Source organism: Odocoileus virginianus, chromosome 1, assembly GCF_023699985.2.
Source record: "Odocoileus virginianus isolate 20LAN1187 ecotype Illinois chromosome 1, Ovbor_1.2, whole genome shotgun sequence".
In the NCBI taxonomy this organism is placed as follows: Eukaryota; Metazoa; Chordata; class Mammalia; order Artiodactyla; family Cervidae; genus Odocoileus; species Odocoileus virginianus.
Window position 1 is genome coordinate 618760 of NC_069674.1, and position 24851 is coordinate 643610.

The window sequence follows — 24851 nt, forward strand, 5'->3', positions numbered from 1 at the left end:
ACGGCGGGTGAGACAGTGGGCTTGTGATGCTGCGGCAGGACGGGAGCTGGGCGAGGAGTCCAGGCTCCCGTGGGAGGCATTCAGGTGACTGAGGGGTACAGACGGGGGTGGCAGCCCGGCCTCCATGGGGGCCGCCCTGGGGCTGAGAGGGGAGTCCAGACCTCAGGGTACCAGCCTCCCCCCGCCGTCAGGGGCCGCTCTCCCATCTCCGTTTCAGCTGAACGTCTCAGGAGCCTTGGCATCTGTGGCCGGAGGACATGGCCTCCCTGCTTTGCTATTGGAAAGGTTTCCAGGCTCTCCATGGCGAGGCCCCACAGAGGAGTTTCACTTTTTCAAGCATGGACAGAGTACAAGCTAGGTGGAGTTCAAAAAAGTGAATTCTGCACGTTCAGGAGAACACTGGCTACTGCACAGCGGGACAAGTCACGTTTTGCGGTCGGGAGAATTGTGCAGGGTAAACACTGTTTATTAGGGATTCTTGCAGCTTGTGGTTTGTTACCTGCCAATTCCCACAGGTCAGATGCCTGCAGCTCCTTTTGTGTCCCTGTTGAACAAGTGCTGAGCAAGCGTTTCCTCCAGAGCCCTGTGCTGGACAGGCCAGCTCTGCGGAGGTTTTAATTAGGACTTCAGAGTCGGGACTAAGCCGTGCTTCACAGCCAAAGCCTGAGAAACCTCCGCGGCCACACGCAGCCTTGGTTCTGGCATCCAGCGCTTGATGCCCACCGCCCTCCTTGCCGAGCATCGGGCACCACATTTGGATGCCTTTTAGCCTAGAAAGTTCGGAGGGCACAAGTGATCAGCAAGAAGGTCTGGGTCGCTGCAGTGTTCTGTCCCTGCATCTGTGTGTCCTATCTTCTCTGTGGGACGTGCCTGCGTGTTCCTAGAGATGAGGTCATCATGTAATTTGTGCCTGTTAATCTGCACTGAAAATTGGCTTCCCTCCTAGCTCGGCTGGTAAAGAATCTGCCTGCATTGCGGGAGACCTGGGCTTGATCCCTGGGTTGGGAAGGTCCCCTGGAGAAGGGAAAGGCTACCCGCTGCAATATTCTGGCCTGGATAATTCTATGGACTGTATAGTCTGTGGGGTCTTAAAGAGTCAGACACGACTGAGTCACTTGCACTGACCACTGTACATTTTATTACCTTGATTGGGTGAACTTTTACATTAACCTAAGAGGTAAAGCAAATATCCATTTCCTCCCTTTCCACAGCTGTTGATTTTTCCAAAGTGTGTTATCCTATAACCAGCTTCAGAACTCAGTGGAATCCAATGGAGTCAGATCTCAGGGCTGGTGGGTGGGTCTCCTCTGAGCAGTGGCGGCCAGCCTGACCCCAGCCTGCTGTGGCGCCCCCACCCAGCTGGTCCGTGAAAGTGGACTCTTGGTGGCACATGGATGCCCCTTCTGGAGTTGGGGCCTCACGTACACAGCTTTTACTATTGGCCCCTTGTTCTCAAACCTACTGCCTGGGTTCGGCGCCCGGGGCCTGGTCTCACCAGCCTGCACACCCCTACGGACATTCTTGGTGGATTCCCACGTCCCGTCAGGGTGGAGGAGGACCGCTCTAGGTCACAGCCCATCATCATTTTTTTAAAAATTATACAAGAAAGGAAACCCCTGGTTTTGTGTCATTGGCTTCTTTAGCTCAGAGGCCCTTTGCTGGATTTCTATCAATGGAGCCCCGTGAGCCCCAGTTCTGCCACCTGAGCCTTTGCTGGGGCAGGTCTGTCCCATGTGGCTGAACGAACATGCTTCGCCTCCTGTGGGCACATGGAGAAACGCACCGTGACGCCTTCCTGGGCCTCTCACCCAAGCTCCTGAGCCATCTTACCAGGAAGAGGCGGCACGTCCATCCCACGAGGTGGGCTGTGTGGGGACAGAGGGAGGTCTCCAGGGCCCCCACGCTTGGAGGGAAGCGTGGGGTCAGGAGACATTGAAGTCACACCAGCCACTCATCCCATCCCAGCTGAGCTGTGCCCTGAGTTCCCTGTTGACGCCCTAACCCTGGGCCCTGCAGAACGCGACTGTTACTTGGAAGGAGGGTTGTGGCAAGTGTGATGCGTTGAGGTGAGTCGTTGGAGTGGGCCTCCTCCCGTGTGACAGGGTGTGAGAGAGGAGGGCTGGCTGTCTGAGCACATGGGGAGGAGACCGCCAAGGGGAGAGGCCCCTGAAGGCAGGCCTCCAGGAGTGAGGACGTGCGACTCTGCTCTCTGAGCCGCCTGGTCTGTGGCCTCAGCTACGGCCGCTCCCCGCCTCCTCAGCTGGGACTCAGGTCCGTCCTGTTCTGGGGTGTCGTCTAGCTTCTCCAGGGCGCATAAGCCGCCCCAGTGGCCTTCACGTCTCTGACTCTGGACGCATATCTTTTCCTCTCACTCAGCTCTCAGCCTTCCTGCCCCTGAAACCAAAAATCTCAACTTCCCATTTGTGCACCAGATGGAAAAAAATGCTCATTTGATTCTTGCCCAAAAGTAGCCTCTTTTTTTCTCCTGAAAGTCAGTTCAGCCTCTCTTGAGTGACAGGAACAGGGAGAGCCTGTGAACTTTTCTTGGGAGTAAAAATAATGTCTTGACAAGGTTGCCATATCCATTCTGGTTTGATGGGAGCTGGTTTTCAGTCCAACCTCAGAGTATTTTTAAACACATGCAGATAGAGTCACGTGCTTTGGGAGGAAGGCATGCAGCAGATGAGCCAGCTGACTGGCCCTGGACTCTCCGTGGCTGAGGTCTCGTGGTCTCGGGAAGCGGGGTGGGGAAGGCTGGCTTGCATCTCAGGAGACGCCAGGACGAGCAGCCGCCACCTGTGTCCTCACTCACCCTCAGGTCTGTCCAGTGAAGCACTGAAGCCCCCACTGTGGGTGCCAGGGAGAAGGCCAGGGACCACCCCTGCAAGGCTGGGCCTTGGGAAGCGCTCCCTCCCTGTGACTGCTTCCTGTTTGCTGCAGGTTCCCAAGTCTCTCTTCTGCTCAATTGCTGCAAGCTCTGAAATTAGCCCAGGATGTGCCGCCATCAAGAGGAGATGCCAGTGGCCCACTGTAATTCACGAGAGAGCACTTCCAGCTGCACATGTCCAGGGGCCTGGGGTGCAGGTGGCGGCTGCGACAGAGTTCCGAGTTCCCTGGAGCTGTCTTTCTGCGTTGGACGGCGCCTCGTGCCAGCCGTGCACGTGGCATTTGGAGGGCTGAGGTGAACTGAAATGAACAGACACCGTCACATAACCCCTGGGAGGGCCAGTGGGGTGGAGGCCATGGCTCGGTGAACAGGCTGTGGAGGAGGGCCTGGTCCCTGCTTGTGATGGGAAAGGATGTGGAGGTGTAGACCTGCTCTCATGTGTGGAGTGGAGGGAGGAAGACAGGGACTCAGCGCCCGTCCACACAGCCAGCCTACGGGATGCTGGCCAGGCGTTGGGTGGAGGCCATCAGCTGGCTGCGCCTCAGGAGAGGCTTCAGGAGGGAAGCTTCTCTTCTGTTTTGCACAGGTTACCAGCTACCCTGACTTTGGCCTCAGGGACTAAGGTGTGTTGTAGGGAATGGTGCTAATGGCAGCAGGCTTTTGTGAAGGGCAACTACTTGCTATCTCAGGAAGTACCCTGTGCTTTAGTTATATCTGCAATTACGAGATGTGAAAATTCTGACAATGTTTGTGGACCTGTTTGCAAAATGTTGATGCAAAGGCACAAGTTCAGGAAAGCTCAGGCACGTTTTTATTTCCTGGGAGCCCATCGGCCATGCCGAGGGAGCTGTGGTTCAGTCAGAGTAGAGAGATTAGAGTTATTACAGGACTGACTGGGAGGTGCTAATGTGATGTTTCTGCCCAGAAGACCCCGCTGGAGGCTACTTAATCGCGTGCAGACGGTCTAGGGCAGTAACTCAGGCCCAGAATCTGTGGAGAGCTGCAAGTGCAAGTGAGGGATACGTTCACTGAGAAGGAGAAGCAACGCAGGAGGATTCGAGGAAGCGGTGAAGCAGGAGGCCGCGGAGTCCGTCTCCCACTGGACCACGCTGAGCCGGCAGAGCCTCCTGGATGGCACTGTCTGGGGACTCGGCAGTCTCAGGAAGGCTGGCGACCTCCGGGAGAAGCCCTGGATGAGTGGCACAGTAGCAGTTACCTGCTCCCCGCCCCCCCGCCCCGGGCCGGTGGTGCTCCCTGTGTGTGCTCCCGGAGCCGCCTGCATAGACTGTGGCAGGGAAACAGAGACCCGTCCTCCAGGTGCAGGGCCTGTGCTCTGCTCTGACCACACAGGTGCCCACATGGGTGCACCTCCCCTGTTGTCACACGGCCCTCGCCCTCTGGCTGAAGTGACTTCCCGGGCATTTCAAGAGTCAGCATCCTTTTATTCTTTTTCATTCCCCCCTTTGGGAGCTAGATGTTGACGACTAGGGCGTTAAAAACAACCACATATACAGGAAAACTAGGAAGTGACTATATATACCCAAAGAAAGGCTGCAGGAGACATTGAGATCACACCTCAGACTGACGCTCGGCGCAGAGCCAGCCTGACAGTCACAGGAACAGCAAACCTGGGAAGGGGGAGAATCTGGTTCCCAGACTTAGGACGTTACTAGAGCTCAACAACCCCAGCAAGTCACAGGGCACGCAGAGAAGCAGGAAATACGGCCTAGTCGAGGGAAAGACCCACAGAATCTTTCCTGAGAGCAAGCCTAACAGCAAAGGCTGTGAAACAGCTGTCTTAGAGATGGTTACCGAACTAAGGAATGATGTGGGGAAAGTCAAGAAAATAATATGTGAACAAAATGGGAATATTGATAAAGAGATAGAAACCTAAAAAGAAATCAAAAAGGAATTCTAGGACAAATATGACTATTGCTGTTTGCACCAGCATGAGGGCTTTAAGGGTGTTCTGCTAAGTGAGGCATCAGAAGGAGAAGGACTAGCACCACATGCTCTCAGCCACATGTGGGATAAAAATGCAGAAGTGAATGAACAAACCAGATCAAACAGGAATGAACGTGTAGACCCAAAGGAGAGAGGAGAGGGCACCAGAGGGGGAGGGGCGGGGACGGGACGGGAACGGTAAAGGGGGCGAGATGTATGCGTCAGACGTGAGGGTGAGCATGCAGAAGCAGAAATGCAGCGCTGTCCACGGAGCCTATATAATGTTATAAACCGCCGCTACCTCAGTTAAAAATAAACTCCGGAGCTGAAAAGTACAGTAACTCAAGTGAAAAATTAAGTAGAGGGATCCGAATGAAGATTTGAGTGGGCAGAAAAGAGGATCAGTGGATCTGGAGAAAGGACAATGGAAACTGGGTCTGAGGAACAAAAAGAAAAGTTGAAAAGAAGTGGACAGAGCCTGTGTCCCGGGGACACTGTCAGTTGTTAGATGAAGATGCATGGTGTGGCGTTCCCAGGAGGAGAGAGAGAGAGGGGTGTGGGGAGGATATGTGAAGAAACAGTGGCTGAAAACATCCCCAGTGTATGGAAAGACATGAGTCCAAGGAGTTCAGTGGACTCCAATAAGATCAACTCAAAGAGACCCACATCCAGACTCACTATAATCAGGCTTTCAGAAGCCAAAGACAAAGATTAAAACTTAAAAGCAGCAAGTGAGATGTGAATCACCACATATAATGGTCTGAATAAGATCATCACTAGATTTCTCATCAGAAATTCTGGAGGTCTGAAAGCAGGGGGCTGACATAGTAGAAGTGCTCAAAGAAAAAGTATTAACCAAGAATCCTGTATCTGCAAAAATGTGCTTAAAAAGTGAAGAATACATCAAGACATTCCCAGATAAACAAAGGCTGAGGGATCTCATGACCACTAGACCTGCTTTTCAAGAAATGCTCAGGAGAGCCCCGCAGGAGAGCCAAACAGCACCCACAGCACCTCTAAGCCGGGTGCGGAGTGAAGGTCTCAGCTGAGGCAGAGACACAGGCTGTTACAGAAGCAGGCTACTGTAACCTGGGGTGTAGCTGCACTCTTCATTTCGTCCCTGACTTAAGAGACTAGTGCATTTAAAGGAAAAAAAAGGTAGTGCCAAAGCCAGTATTACTGTAACTTTGGTTTGTAAATCTAAATCTATTTCCTACATAGTTTAGTGGACTGATGCATTTAAAATAATTATTAGTTTGTGTTTGGGGCACACAGTATATAAAGATGTAATTTTGCGACAATGAAAGGTGTGGAGATGGAACTGTAAAGGAGCAGGGTTTTTGTATGTTGTTCAAGTTACGTTGCTATACATTCAAATTACAGTGTTAAACCTGTAGGATGCTACATATAATCCACATAGTAAACACAAAAGAATTGCTATGAATGCACACCAAAGGAAATCAGGAAGGCATTGTAACATTTCACTGCAAAAAATCAGTTAAACACAGAAGAAGACGGGGATGCAGGAAATGAGAGACAAAAGCTATGTACGGGGCATATGGAAAGCAAAGAGCAAAAAGATAGAACTAAGTCTGTCCTTTAAATATAAACAGACTAAATGTTCCGATAGACATAGGTTGACCGAATGGATAAAAGTGCACCATCCCACTGTGTGCTGTCATCAAGAGACTCACTTGAGATCCAGAGACCCAAAGAGATGAGAGAATGAAAAGGCGCAAGGCCGAAAGCTGCTATAGAAAACAGGAAAGAGCAAGTGCTGGTGAGGATGTGAGGCGCCTGGAGCCCCGGTGCACTCGTGGTGGGGACGTAAACTGTGCCGCCATCGTGGGGCACGGTCTTGAGGTTCTCAAAAAACTAACGTAGAGCTACCAGTGACCCAGAAGCTCTCTGCATCCCTACGTTCATGCAGCTCTGACTTACGATAGCTAACTGTGGGGGCACCGATACAGTGGCCTGTTACTCAACCTTAAAAAGGAAGGAAATTCCATGATGTGATGCAACTCGGGTGAACCTTGAGGACACTGCGCTCAGTGAGCTAAACCAGTCCCAAAGGACGGACGCGGAGGGGTCCCTGGAGGAGCCCCATTCAGACGTGGAAAGCAGGATGGCCGGGGCAGTTAGTGTTCAGTGGGGATAGTTTCAGTTTCCGAAGGTGAAGAAGCTCTGGAGGTGATGGTGGTGAGGCTGCACGGCAGTGTGAGGGTCACCCTGAACCCACGCGTGGGTGGCCATGTGGGGGCGACAGCGGATCCTCAGCCGAGACCCCCCTTTCCCGGGAGGAGCAGCAGGGGCTGCCCGGGGTGTCAGCCTCGGGAGGGGCGCAGACGGTCCCCCGCAGTGGGGGCGGGTTCGCGTCCCTCCCGCAGCCGTGGGCTGAGCCCTGCACGCAGGTCAGGACGAGCGGTGCTGTGGCGTCACGTGTGTTCCGGCCAGGACGGGGTTCTCACTGGCGTGTGCTCGCCTGCATGGAGGACAGGGCTGTGTTAGCACAGACCCACGGCACCGCTGCCTGCGCCCGAGCGCCCAGGAGCCCTTCTGACTGTGGGGGCCACCCTCCCACCTGAACAGACGTGCGCGGCGGCACTGAGCTATGTGGCTCCCCGCACAGAAAACCGGGGAGCCAGGCCTGAGCCTGCGGTCATGGCCCCGCAGTGGGCACCGTCATCATGACCGCCCTGCCACGGGACTCGGTTCCCCAGCCGCGTGCGGACTGAGGCTGACGTGCCGCCCTTCCAGCGCCTCTGTCCCCAGCGCGGCGCTTCCCCAGGCCCTGCTGGACACCGGCCAGGTTCTCCTTCCCAAGTGTCTCGGCTTCCCTGCAGGCGGGGACCATGCTGGACAGCGCCCAAGACGGCTCCCCTGCCCCGTGCTCGGCCTCCCGTGTCCACCCTGCGCCTGCTGTGTGCAGGCTCCACCAGGGCCGCCCCTTGACCTCCCCGCGCCTGCCCCAGGCCCCCTCAGAGCTGGTCTTCAGGTGTTCTTTCTTTTCTTTTAAAAAATTATTTATTTTAATTGGAGACTAATTACTTTACAATATTGTAGTGGGTTTTGCCATACATTGAAGTGAATCAGTCACGGGTGTACATGTGTTCCCTAATTCTTTCATCCTCTAATACATCAAGGTGTTTGACTAACTATGCTTTTTACATGAGAATCTACTGTTGGCTGTTTTTATTTATTTTCCATGGCTGAGCGGAGTCTCCATGGCTGCACATGGGCTTTCTCTAGTTGCAGGGACCGGGGCTCCTCTCCAGGGGCGGTGCGTGGGCTCTCACTGCGGAGCTGGCTCTGGGCACGCAAGCTCCCATAGCAGACTCGGGTGTAGTTGCCCCGCAGCATATGGGGTCTTCCCGGGCCAGGGGTCAGGCCTGCAGCCCCTTCACGGGCAGAGATCCTAACCACTGAGGCAGCAGGGAAGGTGCACGGTTGGCTATGAGGCCAGCCCTTCTCCCCCTACTCGTGACCCTCCAGTGGAGTGACCCGGGACCCAGGGACCTGCCTGCTTCACACCCCAGGGTGCAGCCCCTTCGGTCGTTGCCTTCGCTCCCGGCCGTGCAGTCCCTCTGCTTCCGTTGCAGGTGCAGGGCAGGGCAGGAGCGCCTGGCTTGCTTGCTGCTCTGTGGGGGCTCTGAGAGACTTTTCCCTCTGGAAGAGCGCGGAGCAGCACGGTGGAGACCGCGGAGGAGGAACCGAGGCTCAGGTCCCAGGCCTCCCGCCACTGTGCAGGGAAGGGCCCTGCCCCTGCCCGTCCTTGGTCCACATTTCTGCACAACGTCAGAGCCTCAGGCATCTCAGCCATCCTGGGGCTCCTAAGGATCACGGTGTAAACTGCACCCCCGTCCCCAGCCTTCCCGTTTTCTTCCCTGTCTCCCAGCGATGCAGAGAGCCCCGGCACAGCGAGGGGCCTGCAGGTCAGCAGAGGTTGGAGGAAACCTAGGCTTCCTGCTTGCTCAGCTCTCCCCCACGAAGGGAGAAGACCCTAGAGCCTTGGTATTTTTCACGGGATCCGGGAAGGGAAGGTGAGGGATGGCGTCGTTGTCTGGTGTTTGAGGAGCCCCCTCAGAGCCAGCCTGCCTGGAGACCTGCCGGTCGGCGCAGCTCAGGCCCCGCCTGTGTGCCAGGCACTGTGGTGAGAAGCTCCGAGCTTCTGGTCAGGCCGCGGGGTTGGGAACATACGCATTCCACCAGCGCTCATGGCCGGATGGCTGGCCGCTGAGTCTCCTGCTCGCTGGTGGGTGTCAGCTTGCCCACAGTGCAGGCCCGGGGCTCACAGGGACCATGACTCTGGCCATTCCTCACTCTGGTCTTAATTGAAGCCAGAGGCCAGAGGTTAATGCAGTTCAGCTGTTTCTATCGGGTTTGCCGCGGACTGTGCTGCATTGCGATGTCAGGAGGCTTGTGTACCAGAGACGTGGACTTGACTGATTGCAGAGCGGTCCCACGGATTTCTGTGGCTGTTGTTTTGTTGTGGTGAAATGAAGAGGTTCCTCTGTCAGGTTTCTGAGGGGCTGTATATCTGATAAAACATACGGCAATAGCACGAGGCCCCTTTTCCCTCCGCAGCCCTCGGCCTCGGCCTTGCTGAGTGGCCGCCCAGTGCCCCGCCATGCACTCCACGAGCACCCACATTATGCTCGCAGGCACGCGCCACTCCGGGTTCCGGTTGGCACAGGCTGCAGTGAGTCTCCGAGGGCGCTTTGTTCCGTCTGCTTTGCGCGCGTGTCTATATAGTCCAGTAGCTGCTTTTACTCTGTGGTTATGCTTTTATTCTGTTTGTTCCTTGTTTCTTTTTGGTTGCAGATACCTTACAAGGCCTCAGGGAGCAGCCCGAGCAGAGCCTCAGAGAGGCGGCGACTGGCCTGTTAGTGGGAGGACTGGGCCCACGGGGAGCCCGGGACCAGCATGGGGATTTCCATCCTTCTCTTCCTGGAGCCTCCTCCTGGGAGGCCCAGCAAATCGCCAGGACATGAGGGGCTCGGGTGCGGGGGCCCCAGCCCCCAGCTCCCCGGTCTGCTTCCGTCCCATCAGAGGCGGGGGCACCGGGAACTGTTTCTCTGGGAGGGCAGGCGGGGTCCTAGGACATGAGAGACCTGGGCACCGGCCCTCGCGTTCCGCCCGGCTGCCCCAGCCGCGCTCCAAGGGCAGGTCCGCGGGGGCGTCCAGGCCCCCGTCAGCAGGATCCGTCAGAGTAGGCTGTGCTGCCCGCCTCCACGGGGGTCCCAAAGAGTCGGGCACGCCTGAAGCAGCTTAGCACACATGCTCACAGTGCCCTCACACGGTACTTTTATCCTGTTTCAAATAGCTGCTGCTGCTGCTTGCTTGCTTGTTTGCTTTTAGTAAAATGCTCAGAAGTTATCTGATACTGCAAGTGAAAGCAGCAGCCTTAGTGGGGAATAGTGTCTCCACTGGAAGAGGGGCCCTCGGTTCTATGTCCCGTGGCCCGGAGCTGTCCCAGAGCAGTCCGGGATCCGAATCCAGCCTCCTCTTCTGCTGAGAACTTGGGCAGCTTGGTCGCGGTGCAAGGAGGCTGGGGCCAGCCGCTTGGGAGGGAGTGGCCCACCCCCTCGCTCACCTTGGACTCGCCGGACCCGTCGGGGTAGCTTGAAACTGCCCTCTCCTGGGCCCTGCTCCAGGGGGTCTGGGTGGTCCGCGGGCCCTGCCTTCACCCTCTGAGAGCTGGGAGGGAGGAGCTGAAGCCCCCTCTCCCCGCAGCCGGGAACCAGCTCCCGTGAGGCCCCCAGCGCCTCCCGTAGCAGGGAGGCGGCTGTGCCTGGGATTCGGGGGAAGGCCTCTTCTGGGGGCCATCTTGTGGCCACTTCCTGGTATTGCAACCCTCTTGCCCAAGCCGGGCGCCCGTGCTAAGTCTCTCAGTCACGTCTGACTCTCAGGTCTGGACTGCAGCCCGCCAGGCTCCTCTGTCCGTGGGATTCTCCAGGCATGAATACCGCAGTGGGTTGCCATGCACTCCTCCAGGAGATCTGCCCGACCCCAGGACTGAACCCGAGTCTCTAATGTTTCCTGCATTGGCAGGTGGGTTCTTTACCACTAGCACCACCTGACCAAGCCAGAATCGCACAGATGGGTGGAATTAATTCCACACTGGCGGCCTCCCTGGGGGCTCAGATGGTAAAGAATATGCCCGCAGTGCGGGAGCCCTGGTGGCTGGGGGAGGTGGCAGGGGGCTGCAGTCAGGCGTCTGCTGTGCCGTAGGGGCGTCAGGGCTGCCCCCAGGGTCCCAGCTGCGTCCCCAGGTCTGTGCACCTGCCCGGGGGCTGCGCTTCCTGCCGAAGCTCCCCCAGCGCCTTCCGGCTGTGTCTGCAAACTACAACCTTTGCTGCCCGGCCCAGAGAATTCGAAGCTCTGATGTTTATTTTTCTCCCGCCAGAAGTTAAGTTCTCTGTCCGCTCAGCTCACCCTGTGTCTTACCTCCTCCCTTGCTTTGGGGGCCCCGCGGTGGGTGCTCAGCAGTGCCTCTGGGTGGGGGCGCAGGGGGCCAACAGGTCCTGGGCAGCCGTGCTCCCAGCCCAGCCTGTCCTGTGGGGAGCGGCCGCCACGTCAGCCCGCACACAAGCGCCTCTGCCTGCGGGGCTCTCCTGGCATCGGGAAGATTCTGGAATCTTGGAAGACTGCTCCAGGCCTTCTCTCACCTGCTCCTGTCTCCCTCTTCTGAATCCTGTGTCCCCGGGGCTCCCTCACTTAAGCGACTGTGTCTGTGCCCAGCAGGGTGGGACACCCCCGCCCCCGGCCAGCACTCCCAGAGCCGGCAGCACCCAGGCCCCGGGCACAGGCCACAGCCGGTGTCTGCCGGTGTTTGTGGTGGGCAGGGGGGCAGGCAGGTCGTGGAGGCACCTCATGCCTTTTCCGAGAAGCCGGTAAATGATATTCTGTCCTGAGGAGCTTCACTGCTGCACATCGCAATTACACTTCATAATTCCACCTTTTTCAGTGTTAGGTAATTAGGTTATAATGAACACCGTTAGAGTAATTACACCGTTTGGAAGGCTCACCCAGTAAGCCATGAGAAATTGCTTTGAAAAACAAGAAACTTTATCTGATGAAAATTACATTTGAAGAATTTCTATTCTAAGATGCCAATTCGCCAAAGAAAGAAATCCAGAGTGACGTTTACCCCAGCAGGCCCCAAACAGGGCGCCCTCGTGTAGTCTAGAGAAATGCTTCAGCCCTGACTGTTTCCCGCCGCGCCGGCCCCCCGGGGCTGAGCGCGGACCTAGCCCGGTGGTGCTCGTGGGCGGGTTGCCCCGGGCGCCCCAGTGGGCGTGTCTGAGAAGCCGGGCTGCCCCGCGGTCTCCGAGGTGGGACTTGGGGCGCCTGTGCCGTTCTGAATTTATAGCCAGCTGGGTGTCTCGAGTGTCTGCAGGGTTTTCGAAGCTGGGCGTCTGGCTGAAAGTAGACCCTGAGAGGGGGGTGGGCGTGGCTGCGGTCAGCCTCGTGTGCAGTCTCTGCCGCGCCCGGCCCTGCGCCCGCCTGCCCCTCTGCTTTCTGGCCACAGTCAGAGTCGGACCATGGCTCCTGCTGCGTACAGGGCCCTGCCAGGGGTGGTCCCCCCATCTTTTCAGGGAATCCTGGCGTGGAGAGAGGGAGGCGTTACTGTGGACGCTATCTGGTGACCCCGCCCTCCTGGAGGGCGGAGGCCTCTGCCCCACGTCAGGGGACAGGGGACGCTCAGAAAGGTGGACAGGCTGCCCTCTGTGCCCTGATCACCGCCCCCGCCCCACCCCAGCAAAGGAGTTACTTCCCAGTTGCACCCAGGGGCTGCATGGGGGCGACCTGGGCCTGAGCCGAGGCCTGGGAACTCGGTGGGAGACGGGCGTGGAGGCCAGCGTGCGGGTTCCTGCTGGAGGCGCTGGTGGGGGAGAGCGGCGTGAGTCAGGGGCGGGGTGGGGCTCAGGGCTCAGCTTCACATCCTGCAGGAATCCTCCATTTCCACGTCCTTGCCCTGTGGTGGCCTCCGGCGCCTGAGCTGGCTTGACCACAGGGCATGTGCTCCTGGGCTGCTGGGTGGGCACTGGGGCAGCCCTGCCCCATCCCGCGTAGGCTGTGCCCTGGGTCCCTGACCCGACAGCCCTGGCCCAGCAGCGGAAGGCCCTCCTCACATCGGGAGCGAGTCCAGTGGGGCGGGACACAGGGAGTGGGGTGGGGTGGGGCCTCTTCCTGCCGCCCGCGTCTGCCGGGCTGATGTGCAGGCAGACTCGCTCATTTGCCCAGTTCTCGTCTGCTCTTCCCAGGGCGAGCCTTGGTTCCTTCCTGCCTCCCGGGTCCAGCACCCTCGGTGGTGCCCTCAGGGTGCCCCCACGTAGCCCCCAGTGTCTGTCCTCCAGTTCTGACCCCTGTGGGTGCACCCGCCAGGCGGCCGCCCTTGGTCAGAAGCCCCTCCACACCAACCCCCTTCCCGGGGCGTGTCCCCTCCCTGGCCCCTCAGCAGCCCTCTGGTGGGACATTGTCCCCGAGACGCTATCCCACACCCACATGGCCCTGGGAATGTCCATCCTCTAAAACCCTCGTAACTGCCCAAGTGGGGTTTGCCGTCTGTCTGTGCGTCCAGGGTGGCGGGAAAGCACTGTCTCAGGATGTCCCTGTTCATGAGGCTGGCTTTGCCTGGGCTGAAGCTCCTCACCCTCGCTGGCCACTGGGGCTCCTGGCACAGCCCGGGGCAGCGCACCCCCACAGAGAGGCCTCCTTTCCACCCCAACCCTCTCGTCCACCCACAGCACCCCAGGGACTCTCTGCCCTCGTGGGGGGCCTCAGGAGCATCAGCACCAAGCGTGCATGTCAGAAGGCCCGTGTCCTGTGGGGGCTACAGGCTTCTTGTCATATGGTGAGCCAGTTTGTGCCCTGGTTTGGTGATGTCTGTTACAGGAAGGGCAGGGGGTGTCCTGCTCGGGTGGGGGCCCTTCCCAGAGCCGGGCCACCCCCTGGTGGGGCCCTGACAGCCAGCGTCCCAGAAGTGGGGGCCTTTGGCTTGGAGATGGGAGCAGGACCTGGCTTCCAGGAGCGGTGAGGGACAGCCGGGGAGGGGCGTCTCAGAAACCACAGGCCCTGGTGCACCAGTCCCAGCTGGTCTGTCCCGCACACAGCAGGCCACTGAGCCCGAGAGATGAGGGCTTTAGGCAACGCACACACTCTGGCCGACTGGGGAGATGGCAGACTAATGTCTCAAAATGACCATCTTACTGGGGCCTGGATGCCATGTTCTTTCATAGATCAGAGATGCGGGGAGCTGAGGAAACAGTGAAAGCACCACTAATCTTGCAAGCATCTGCTGGGATGGCAAGGCGCAGGCAGGGGCTGTGTTAATTTCTTCCTTCGCGCCATCGACAGGGGGACAGGGTTTGAACAGAGGTGCTGTAGTTTGTCAGTCAGGCCGAGGGCAGGATTCTCTGAGGCAGGCCGTTCGGTGTGATTGTGGTAACGGAAGCTACGAAAGGCAAGTCAGCGCAACAGCGCCGACACAGAGGCAGACCTGGCTTTCCTGCAGCGGCACCCCGCCCAGGAGCTTCTCAGGAGCAGGAGTTGACACCTGCGTGTGCCTCTGTTCTTCGAGGAGCAGCAGCGATGTGTCGGGCCCTTGGAATAAGAAGTGTTTGCTTCAGCTTGTAACTGGTGGTGTTGCATCTGAGCTTTAGAGCACCGCGGCTGCGCTCAAAGCCTTCTAATGTGGGAGTGGCAGCTAGTCTGCTGTTGGAGCATTTCACCCCCTGGCACTTCGTGCTTGAGATCAGTGGTCTGCACCACGCACGTGGAAGCCTGGGGAAGCGTGTGATGTAGGCAGCGCGGCGACACCACGGCTTTCCGGCTGCCTTCCTCTGGTTTCCACAGTCTCGCCTTCCTCGTGCAGGTCCCCTGTTGGCCCCGGTGCTGCGCTCCGTGAGGGTGTCTGAAACACAGCAGGTATGGGGTGGCGAGGGGGACAGGCCCTCCCGTGGAGAGAAGCAGGGCACGTCTGCAGCTGCAGAGACTGCCGGCTGCACCCGGCCAAGGGCGTGCTGGCCCCAAGGACACTCCTGCTCGGCGGAGTCCGGCCTCAGATGGGGCGGCTGGGCCACGGCTCCGAACACGGAGTCTCAGTTCATCTGAGTCATGTTGCGCAGGGCCAGGGAGGAAGGCCCAGCAGTCCAGGGTCCCCATCCCACTCCACAGGGAGGAGTTCCTCCTTGCTTTCACCCTCCAGCCCGTCCAGCTGTTGGTTCCACTTTGCACTTTTTTTTTAAGGCAAGTCCATTTTCCATAAAGCAGATTAGTTTGATTTGACTTTTCCTTGTTCCCTGCCTCCGAATAGCTTCTCAGGGAGGACATGTTCCTGCTTCTGCAGAGCTGCGAGCTCTCAGCGGGCTGAGCTGAGCCGTGGGGCCCGTCAGAGAAATGGGGAGAGCCTTGGGGTGAGCGATGCCCTGGTGTTCAGGTGGAACTGTGTTTGCACACTTCTCAGTGCGTCTGGCAGGTGGGTGACAGGTGGCTGCCAGGGTTGTGATGACAATGGGTCTGAGTGGAAGTGGCTGAGACTTGAATGGTTTAAGAGTTATGACCCTCTTAGGCTCCATCTGGTCTTGAGAAGGGACCGTGAGTGTAAATATGTGACATCGTTTCCCAGCCCCTGGAACGGCAAGCTGCGCTCCACACCTGCGGGAGGTGGGCTGGTCTCCAGGCTGCGCTGCTTTGACCAAAGTCCGGCACAGGTCCTCCTGTGTTTGGTCTGTATCTGTGAAAACTTGAACCTTGCCTGAAGACCCCGGATTTGTACCTGTTTTCTCCCCGGTGGCCCCCGTTTGTGAAAATGAGGAGGACATGGTGAGGAGGCAGGGGAGAAAGTGGGAAGGATGGGTTTCCACCCGGCGGTCTCTGCCTGAGGGGCTATAAGGCATCCGATGGAGGGACAGACCATCATGTCCTTCAGGCCCACGGGGAGGCCAGGGCCCTGCTCTGTAGCCAGACCAGAGTCGGGTTTGTGAAGACAGCATCTCTTCATTTCCAGTGTGTTTTCTCCTGTATTCGTGTCACAGGGCCTGTTATTTTAAACTTACTCACCAAGCGGAGTGTTTGTTCACCGGTTCAGAAGCAGCGCTGCGGTTGTTCACGTCTGCCCCCGCATTTGGCGGGGCCGTGGCCCGCCCTTCCCCGCTCAGTGACAGAGACTGCCCCCGGTCTGTGTCCTGATGGACTTGTGCTGAGGACCTTCAAGCCCAAGAAGCGGAATTCTGTAGCCAAGGACTCAGGTTTTACTTCTTGTGGTCAATGAATGCAGCCGTGTGTCATCCACAAGTTTCCTCGTGTGTGCACTGATTCTAGAAACAACTTCAGGAAAAGTCGTGTGTTGGGTTTTATTCGTTAGGAGTCGCTAGCTGAACGTGGGTGTGTCGGCGGGTCCTCACCGGCATTGCCTGCAGTCACCTTGTGTTCCTGTAGTCTCTGGCCCACATGCGGGCGGTGTCACTGTCAGCTGTTTCTTCTCATGTTGGATTGAGACCCTGCACTCAGGCTCTGTGTCCCCTGGGGCATCTCTCCGTGGGGACCCACCACGGCTGAGCCCAGCGCTGGGGGTTGGAGTGATGCTGAGTTTGGCAGGATCTTGCGAGCTGTAGTCTACTTTTACCAAAGCAAGTGTTAGGTCTCCTCTTCTGAGTTAGCAGACTGCTTTTCAGAGCAGTGTCGGGCCCACGGTACATGGAGTGGGCCACAGGAGTCCCCACGCCCACAGCCCCGCTGGCACTGCCGTCCTGTGTCTGCGTCCGTGTCTGTGCAGACACACACATCGTGGTTTGTCAGAACTGGAATGAAGAACAGGGTGAGACCCAGTGTGGGTCCCAGGCTGCAGGGTGTCTGTCTTTGCCCTGGTGCCCAGCTCGCGGCTCCTGAAACCCTGGAGTCTCCAAGGGACCAGTAAGAGCTCTTGTGCGCTGATGTGGCGACTGGTGTCTGGGGCCCGGGATGGGGGCAGGGTGGGGCTGCTACCCAGAAAGACCAAGCATGGTCTGAGGGCTGGGACTCGGCGCCCCCCACCTGCCGGGGCCTCCAGGGGGGAGAGGGCCTGCCAATGGCCGGTGAGTTGATCATAGTCATGCCTTTGTGATGGAACCTCCATAAACCACACAAAGGACTGCGACTCAGAGAACTTTAGGCCACGAGCACAAGCAGGGCTGGGAGCTGGGCACAGAGGGCGCGGACCTCCGCCCCTCCCCACACCTGGTGCGTCCCCCTCCCCCAGTGGTTTCCGAGTTGTATCCTTTATGATAAACCACTAACGTCCATGAGCAGAGTGCTCCTGAGTCCATGGGCCGTGTGGGCAAGTTACCAGCCCTGTGGCGGGGGTGGGGGTCAGAGGGGGTTGTGGGGACCCTGCTCTGTAGCTGGGACTGGGGCTGGCATCTGAAGCCGGGCGGCCTCGTGGGGCAGAGCTGGGACCTGGGGGTCTGCCCTGACTCCAGAGTGAGTGTCAGACATGGGTTACGTCCTAGGCCATCTGGTCTGTGTCGAGTGTTGGGGATCCGGGGAGCCTCAGGCCCTGCTTCCTGCCAGGAATGAAGACGTGGACTTGCTTATGTGTGTGAAGTGCAGACTGCTCACCGATGGACACGATCCTCACCTGCTTGGCTTGGGAGAGCATGACAAACACGTGGGAGCTGCGTTCTCGGTGCACACAGGCCGACACCAACACCCGGGAGGATGGCAGGGCCGGGGTGGAGGTGGCTGTCCCAGAAGAACCCATTATGGGATTTTTGTGATCAGTTTAGTACTGGCTATTGTTGGGGGGAAATAAAACACACTCGTAAAACCATAATGAAGTGTCAGCCAGCTGGGGGGAAGTAGGGGTTGCGAGTGAGGGAGCCCGGAACAGCACGTTGCGAGCATCTGGTCTCCAGGCCGGCCTCTGGCTCTAGCGGTTGCGTGTGTGTAATCCCCCTGAAACACACCCCCTGAAGCACACCCCCCTGAAGCACATCCTACTGTGGAGACCTGGCAGCGGCTGCACGTGTGGTTCCCACTGCCTGAGGCTCAGCCCCCGGGCTGGATGGGCACCACCTCCTGAATCCTGGGCAGGAGGTGATGGTAAGTCCTGAGCCCGAGGGAGTGTTTGCTCCAGGGCCCAGGCTGGATTGCATCTCAAGGACACATCTCAGCGGACTCTGGGCAGTGGACCCTGGGTGGTGGACCCTGATGGTGTCTGAGGGGCCCTGGGTGGTTGTCCCACCAGATGGGAAAGGATGAGCTGGAAGGAGGGGCTGCCCTGGGAACAGAGAGCTGTGCAGGCCCAGACCCCTCGGAGCAGGGCCCGCCGCCCCACCTGGCAAGTGCAGGCAGAGCCGCCGTCCAGTCTGGGGGCAGAGGCTCATGATCTGGACCGCTTAAAGCACACTTGACTTTGGGAACAGACTTTGACAGGAACAAGTGATTTGGGTTTTCAGGAGAACGGCCTCAAGTTTTCCTCAATTCAGAGGAGCTGTAACTCCGCGTCTGCCTGTCTTGGGCACAAGGACAAGGAAGGGGGGCAGGGTGAGAGGCCTCCAGGGGAGCTGGGGATCTCAGTGTCACCCCAGCACCGTGGGGACCACTCTTGGTTTGGTCAGCGTGGCCTGAATCAAAAAGAATGTTTTCCGAAACTTGGAATTTAAAGAGGAAGTGATTGGCATTCTAAACACTGAGAAAAATGATGTTATGGCCTCAATTATCTGACTTTCAGTTAACTAGAATGTTGTATGTTTGCCCAGGTGAATTTGGGTCTTTGAATTTGATTACTGCCAAACAGCTCTTGTTGGCTGTGATGCCACAAGAAATAAAAACAGAAGTCAATGCTACTTTAGTAGTTTTGTGTTAACTTTTAAATCCCTTCAAAGCTGAACTTCCATCAGAGCAAATTTTCATGATTGCAATTAAGAAAATTTCCCTGGGCCTCTTGTTTTAATTATAATGGATGAAACAGAATTGGCTGGAGTTGTAGTCTCCTGAGCTACTCCCAGGACCTCATATCAAAGCAACTTTGGTTACATGGGACTCAAAGAGTGGCGGCCTCCAAGAGGGAGTTCAGGTTCTTGTCCGTGTTGCCAGAAGGGATGAGTCATCTGCTCTTTACCATTCAGCGTGCCCAGGGCACTGGGATTGGGGACAGAAAGCTCGGAGGAGGTTCGCCCACACGGGCGACCGAGTCTGGTGGGGCCTTCCCGTGAGCTCTGCTCGGGCCTGCATGCGCGTCGCTTGTCCCCTGAGGACCATCGCTTCAGGGCTGTGCCTTTGATGCCTTATGCATGCAGGCACGTGCCAGAGCTGAATATCATCATTTCCCTAAATGAAGCGTATTTTGAACCTACAGAGTTTGCGGCGATTTTGGACGAGGTGAAGGTTGTTCTCTTTGCCCAGGAGCTTGGGGGCTGACGGCCCCTCAGGGGGGCCTCTGAGGCCCAGAGCCTGTGGGTGTGCTTCTCGGTCTCAGGGCAGAGACCTCCGCGTGCCAGAGCCCCCCCCCGCCGCAGACTACAGCGAGGGGGCAACCTTGAGGTGGCACTGCTGCTGCTGCTTCCGGAGTAGCGGTCTCTGCTGCCCGTGGGCCCTGCTGCCGGGCCCCTCCCAGCGCCATCTCAAGGACACATCTGAGCGGACTCTGGGCAGCGGACCCTGGGCAGCGGACCCTGATGGTGTCTGAGGGGCCCTGCTGCCGGGCCCCTCCCAGCGCCGTCTCCAGTGCGCGCGGCCGGGAGGCCCTTCCTGGTCCCCGTGGCCTGGGGCCCTCCGAAGCCACGGACTGCTCGCCGTGGAAGGCGTGATGGTGCAGACCTTAGTGGTCTTCCTCCTCCGCCTGCCACACTGCCCTGGGGGCAGTCAGTGGACACAGGCGTGTCCAGCCAGGGTGGGTGAGGAGGGCAGGCGGTGAGGCAGGCGGCCCCATGGTCACCGTGTGGGACATTTGAGGCTGGTCAGTGCTGGGACACAGGGTCCCGAGAGGGAGTGCTCAGAGCGCAGTGTCTACCGCAGCCTCTTATTGTAAGAGCACAGACATTCTCAATTCAAAACGTTCTTTTCTCCCAGAGTGTTCAAAGTGCTTAATGAAAAGGCACAGTGCAAAGTAGGGAGCCTTTGCAGATGAGGGCTTCTGGCCAGGACGGTTCCGTCTTTGTGCTCAGACCTTCTGGATCATAGTATCTCTCCTACGTCAAAGCACTGAAGAAGCGTTGCTGCCCACTCTCGTCAGGGCCTCTGCGTGTTCCCGGCAGAGGGGACCCGGGCTGGTGAGCCCTGTGCCCCCCTCGGCCTGGCCTGCCGCCCGGGCCCCTCACTGCCCCTTCCTCGGGCTCAGGCTCTGGCTTCTGACTGTCGATTCCGTCTTCCCTGCCACGTAAGCGCCTTCTCTTGCCTTATGCCTTGATGACTCTGTTTAGAGTGTTACCTTGGCTTTTGAACTTCAACTTATGTTTCTGACACTCTGACAGGTTTAAAGTCATCTCTTGGATCTCCTGCAGGATGGTCAGTGCCTGTAAGTCTGTGTAATTAGGAAGAACGAGAGCACGCACTGGGCCCAGACTCCCTGTGTCGTCCTGGCAGCTCTGCACGGCTGGGAGTGGGCTTCGCAAGATGCTTGTATTTAAACCTCAGGTTTCTGTTTTGTTGGTAGGAGTGATGTTATTTATATGCCTGCTGTGTCATAACTTTTCTTCCAAGAAGCAAGTGTCTTTTACATGGCTGCAAGTCACCATCCACAGTGATTGTGGAGCCCAAAAAAATAAAGTCTGTCACTGTTTCCACTTTTCCCCCATCTATTTGCCATGAAGTGATGGGATCAGATGCCATGATCTTAGTTTTCTGAATGTTGAGTTTTAACACAGCTTTTTCACTCTCCTCTTTCACCTTCATCAAGAGGCTCTTTAGTTCCTCTTCACTTTCTGCCAATAAAATGGTATCATCTGCATATCTGAGGTTGTTGATATTTTTCCCGGCAATCTTGATTCCAGCTTGTGATTCGCCAAGTCCAGCATTTCACATGATGTGCTCTGCATAGAAGTTAAATAAACAAGCAGCCTTGACATACTGCTTTCCCAGTTTTGAACCAGATAGTTGTCCCATGTCTGGTTCTAACTATTGCTTCTTGACCTGCATACAGGTTTCTCAGAGACAGGTACAGTATCTCCATATCTTGAGGAACTTCCCACAGCTCATTTTGATCCCCACAGCCAAAGGCTTCGGTGTGTGTTACTTGTTCAGGAGGGTCTGACTGTTTGCGACCCCACGAACTGCAGCCCGCCACGCTCCTCTGTCCATGGGATTCTCCAGGCAAGAAGACGGGTGAGTAGCCATTCCCTCCTCCAGGGGATCTTCCCGACTCAGGGATTGAACCCCAGTTCTCCTGCATTGCAGGCGGATTCTTTACCATCTGAGCCACCAAGGTGAAGGAATCAGAAGTAGATGTTTTTCTGGAATTCCCTTGCTTTTTTTCTGTGATCCAACAGATGTTGGCAATTTGATCTCTGGTCCCTCTGCCTTTTGTAAACCCAGCTGTACATTTTTTCCCTTGACATTTCTGAAATGGTAATTCCTTATATATTTTTAACTTAAAAAAATTTCTTCCATGCTTATATGTTTATTCAGGAATTTTTCAACTGCTTTCTGAGTCAAATCTGGTATTTGTTTACCAAGAAAATGATGATTTGCCCTGATTTTCATTTTTTAAGCATAGTTGCATATAGTGTATATTTTTAACTTTTGTCTTACAATGGCATGCTTTATCAAGACTATTTAATTTTAATAGTTCATTTGATTCTTTGTAATTCAAAAAAGTTGCATGTCAGGACTGTAATATGGTGTTTGGGAAACTCTTCCATCTTCAGACTAGAGCTCCGGTCCGGGAAGCTTCACTGGCCCAGGCCTTGATTCTGCTTCCTTTCCTCTCCGCCCCCGCCCCTTTTCTGGTGTATGTCCCGACACTGGCTCTCACTCTTAGTCTTGTCCGTGTGCCATCTCCTCCGCCACAGCTCCCAGCACTGTGGTTTGCATATCAACCAAGCTTTTCATGTTTCCAGGTCTGGCTTCCCTGTGTCTGCCTGGTTCTCCATGGGGCTGGCTCTGTCCTGTGAGTCTGTGGTCCAGCCTCCATCATCACTTCTTCCCTCTGTTTCTAATCAAACCTCCAGTTTCCTCGAGTCTTTCACTGAGCTCTCTACATCTGGCCTGTTGTCCTGTTACCCCCTTTTCTGTAGTTGCCATTTCCCTAAATTTTACTGAGAACAAAAATCAGATGCTTTTTAGAATGCATGTGGGCTTCTGATAGTAATTGTTAAAGGCATGTTTCTTGCACCACCCATGTGGGTTTACCTTTCACGTTACAGAATCATTTTTTGACCCTCACACTCTTGCTTTGGTGTCTGATGTTGATTGTAACTGTTCTTTATCCTCATGATGAGGAAGCATGTCTTCAGGCTGCTTCTGCCCGGAGCAGGACACATGGCTGTCTCGGATCCCATCCCGGGGGAGAGCAGTGTCCTCGCAGTTGGGCGGCGCCCTCCCCACGAATGCCCACCCTGGCCTGTTTCTTTCACGGCTTTGCCGGGCAGGGCTACCCTGCTCCTGCCCCCTGGCTGCTGGCCAGGTGTTGAGGGCTTGGCTCTCGGATGCTGGGTTGTAAAGTAGCGCTCACAACCCACGTCCTCTTTCTTCACCTTTGTCCCGTGCGTTTTTGTTCTAAAATCATCATTCTCACACGGACCCTGGGGCAGAGGAACCAGACCTGAGGCTCCCCACGGCCTCTGCACGGGCTCATCCCCACCTTCTGGGTGAGCTCGCCTTTCTGAGCGGAGTCAGTTCCCCGACCCCTGCGTGAACCTTTTCAAGTCCGAGGGGAAGAGGACAGGTCTTTGCAGCCTTGGAGGGTTTGCACCGCTGCAGCAGGAGCATCCACCAGAGGCTGGGAGAGGGATGACTTCACCCTCCTCTCTTTGCAAGTCCTTAGTTATCTTCAAGGTTTTTTCCACCTGCAAACCCTGAAGGCAGAAATTAGTTATGCAGCAGCAGGTTCAGATCTATGGCGAGGTAATGGGACAAACTTCGGAGCCGGCCACCCGCCCAGCTGGGAGTGATGATTGATTTAGCGGTAGCATTCCTTGAGCCAGGCCCCCAAACGGGGCAAGAAAGCTGCCCGTAACCGTGTGGCCTCCCGTCCTTCAAACAGCGTTGAGTGCCAGTCGCCAAGCCTCTGCTCTGGCTCTGGTGCTGCGCCGGAACGCCAGAGGTGCTGCTCCTGTTCAGGTTGCCATGGCGACCTCGCATTACCGCCGACCTGCCGGGAGAGCTGCATGCGTGGTGGTTCACGTGTGTCCTGCTGCTTCCTGTTGTGGTTGTGCTTGTGTGCATGTATGGTGCACGCCAGGGCACACGCCAGGGCACACGCCAGGGCCCTGGACGGGCACAGGCTTCTGGCGCCCCCCCTCCCCCCACTGCACGCGTCAGTATGCACCACTACCCTGGAGAATAAATACCGCACCGCTGTGGTCAGAGGAAGAAGACAGTCCACGGCTTTTTCATGCAAAAAAAACTGTGTAGACCCAGGCTATGGAAATTTATTCCTTTAATTTCTGTGAACATTTAAAAAAATATAAACACTTTCTGTAGAAAATTAGGGCAGGCATGCAAAAACATCTCACATTTTGCAAATGGGTATTATTTTTCTATAGAATTAAAAGGACTTTTTCTTAACCGACTGAATATTCTCTGCCCACTGAGCCCCTGAATATCTCATGCAGTCACAGTATGATAATTGAAATGGTCTTTTAGACTTCAGGAGTTTAGAACATTGATCAGAAGTGCCAGTCCTTGCCCTGTCGCTTCTGCCACGACACAGTGACAAGCAGGGGACAAGCTGGGGCTGGGTTGCCGACTCACCCGCGGGTTAGCTGCGGAGCCTGGCACGGCCACGCTGCCCTGGAGCCAGCAGGGGCTCCCCAGGCACAGCACGGGCCTGCGGGTGCTTGGCAAGATCAGCTCTCTGAGGACGCCAGGCGCCGTAGAGAGTGCTGTCAGTAGTTTATAACTTTTTGACAAAATTGTAATTCAAAACGGGTGTGTCCCATTTACACGCTTCCCAGATTATTTAGTTTTGAAATTGACAAACCTGTCACACTTACCACATGCCAGTCGCCAGACTGTCAGCCCTCAAAGCCTTTGCCAGCCCTTTGGGCAAAGCCTGTCTCTGCTGTCATTTGTGCCTTCTTCATGACAGGCCAAGAAAAAAGTTTCTGTGTGTGTGTGCAAGTGTGTGTGTGTGTATATGTCTGTGTGTATGTGTCAGTGTATCTGTATGTATGTATGTGTAACGTGAGTGTATGTGTGTGTATATGTGTTAGTGTGTGTATCTGGATGTGTGTGGATGTGTGTGAGTGTTTGTGTGAGTGTATATGTATGTAAATGTGTCTGTATGTGTGTATGTATGTGTGTGAGTGTACGTTTCTGTGTATGTATATGTGAGTGTGAATGTAAGTTTGTGTGAGTGTGAGTGAGTGTATATGTGTGAGAGTATGTATGTATGTGTGTCACTCTGTGTGAGTGTATGTGTGTACATGTGTTTGTGTGTGTATGTAGGTGTGTGTGTATATGTGTGAGTGTATGGGTGTATGTATGTGTTCTGTGTGAGTGTGTGTATGTGTGTGTGTGTGTATGTATGTGTGTGTATGTATATGTGAGTGTGTGTGAGTCTGTGTGTGTGTGTGAGTCTACATGTGAGTGTATATGTGTGTGTGTATGTATGAGTGTTTGTGTGTGAGTTGAGTGTGAGTGTATATGTATGTGTTTGTGTGTGGGTGTATATGTGTGTGTGTGTGAGTCTACATGTGAGTGTATGTGTGTGGGTGTATGTGTGCATGTGTGTATATATGTGAGTGTGTATGTGTGCATGTGTGCATGTATATGTGTGAGTGTGTGAGTCTACATGTGAGTGTATATGTGTGTATATGAGTGTGTGGGTGTATGTGTGTGTGTGCATATGTGTGCATGTGTGAGTGTGTGTGGGTAT

General features: G+C 56.0%; 1 protein-coding gene and 1 long non-coding RNA gene across 7 annotated transcripts in view; both read left to right on the forward strand.

Moving 5' to 3' along the window:
• Positions 1 to 24851, forward strand: part of PTPRN2 (protein tyrosine phosphatase receptor type N2) — a 606878-nt gene that overhangs the window by 105915 nt on the left and 476112 nt on the right. The gene's annotated exons all lie outside the window — the stretch shown is intronic.
• On the forward strand, positions 16992 to 17645 carry LOC139034225 (uncharacterized). Its single transcript, XR_011486705.1, has 2 exons — positions 16992 to 17053; positions 17323 to 17645. It is a non-coding gene; the product is annotated as an uncharacterized lncRNA (long non-coding RNA).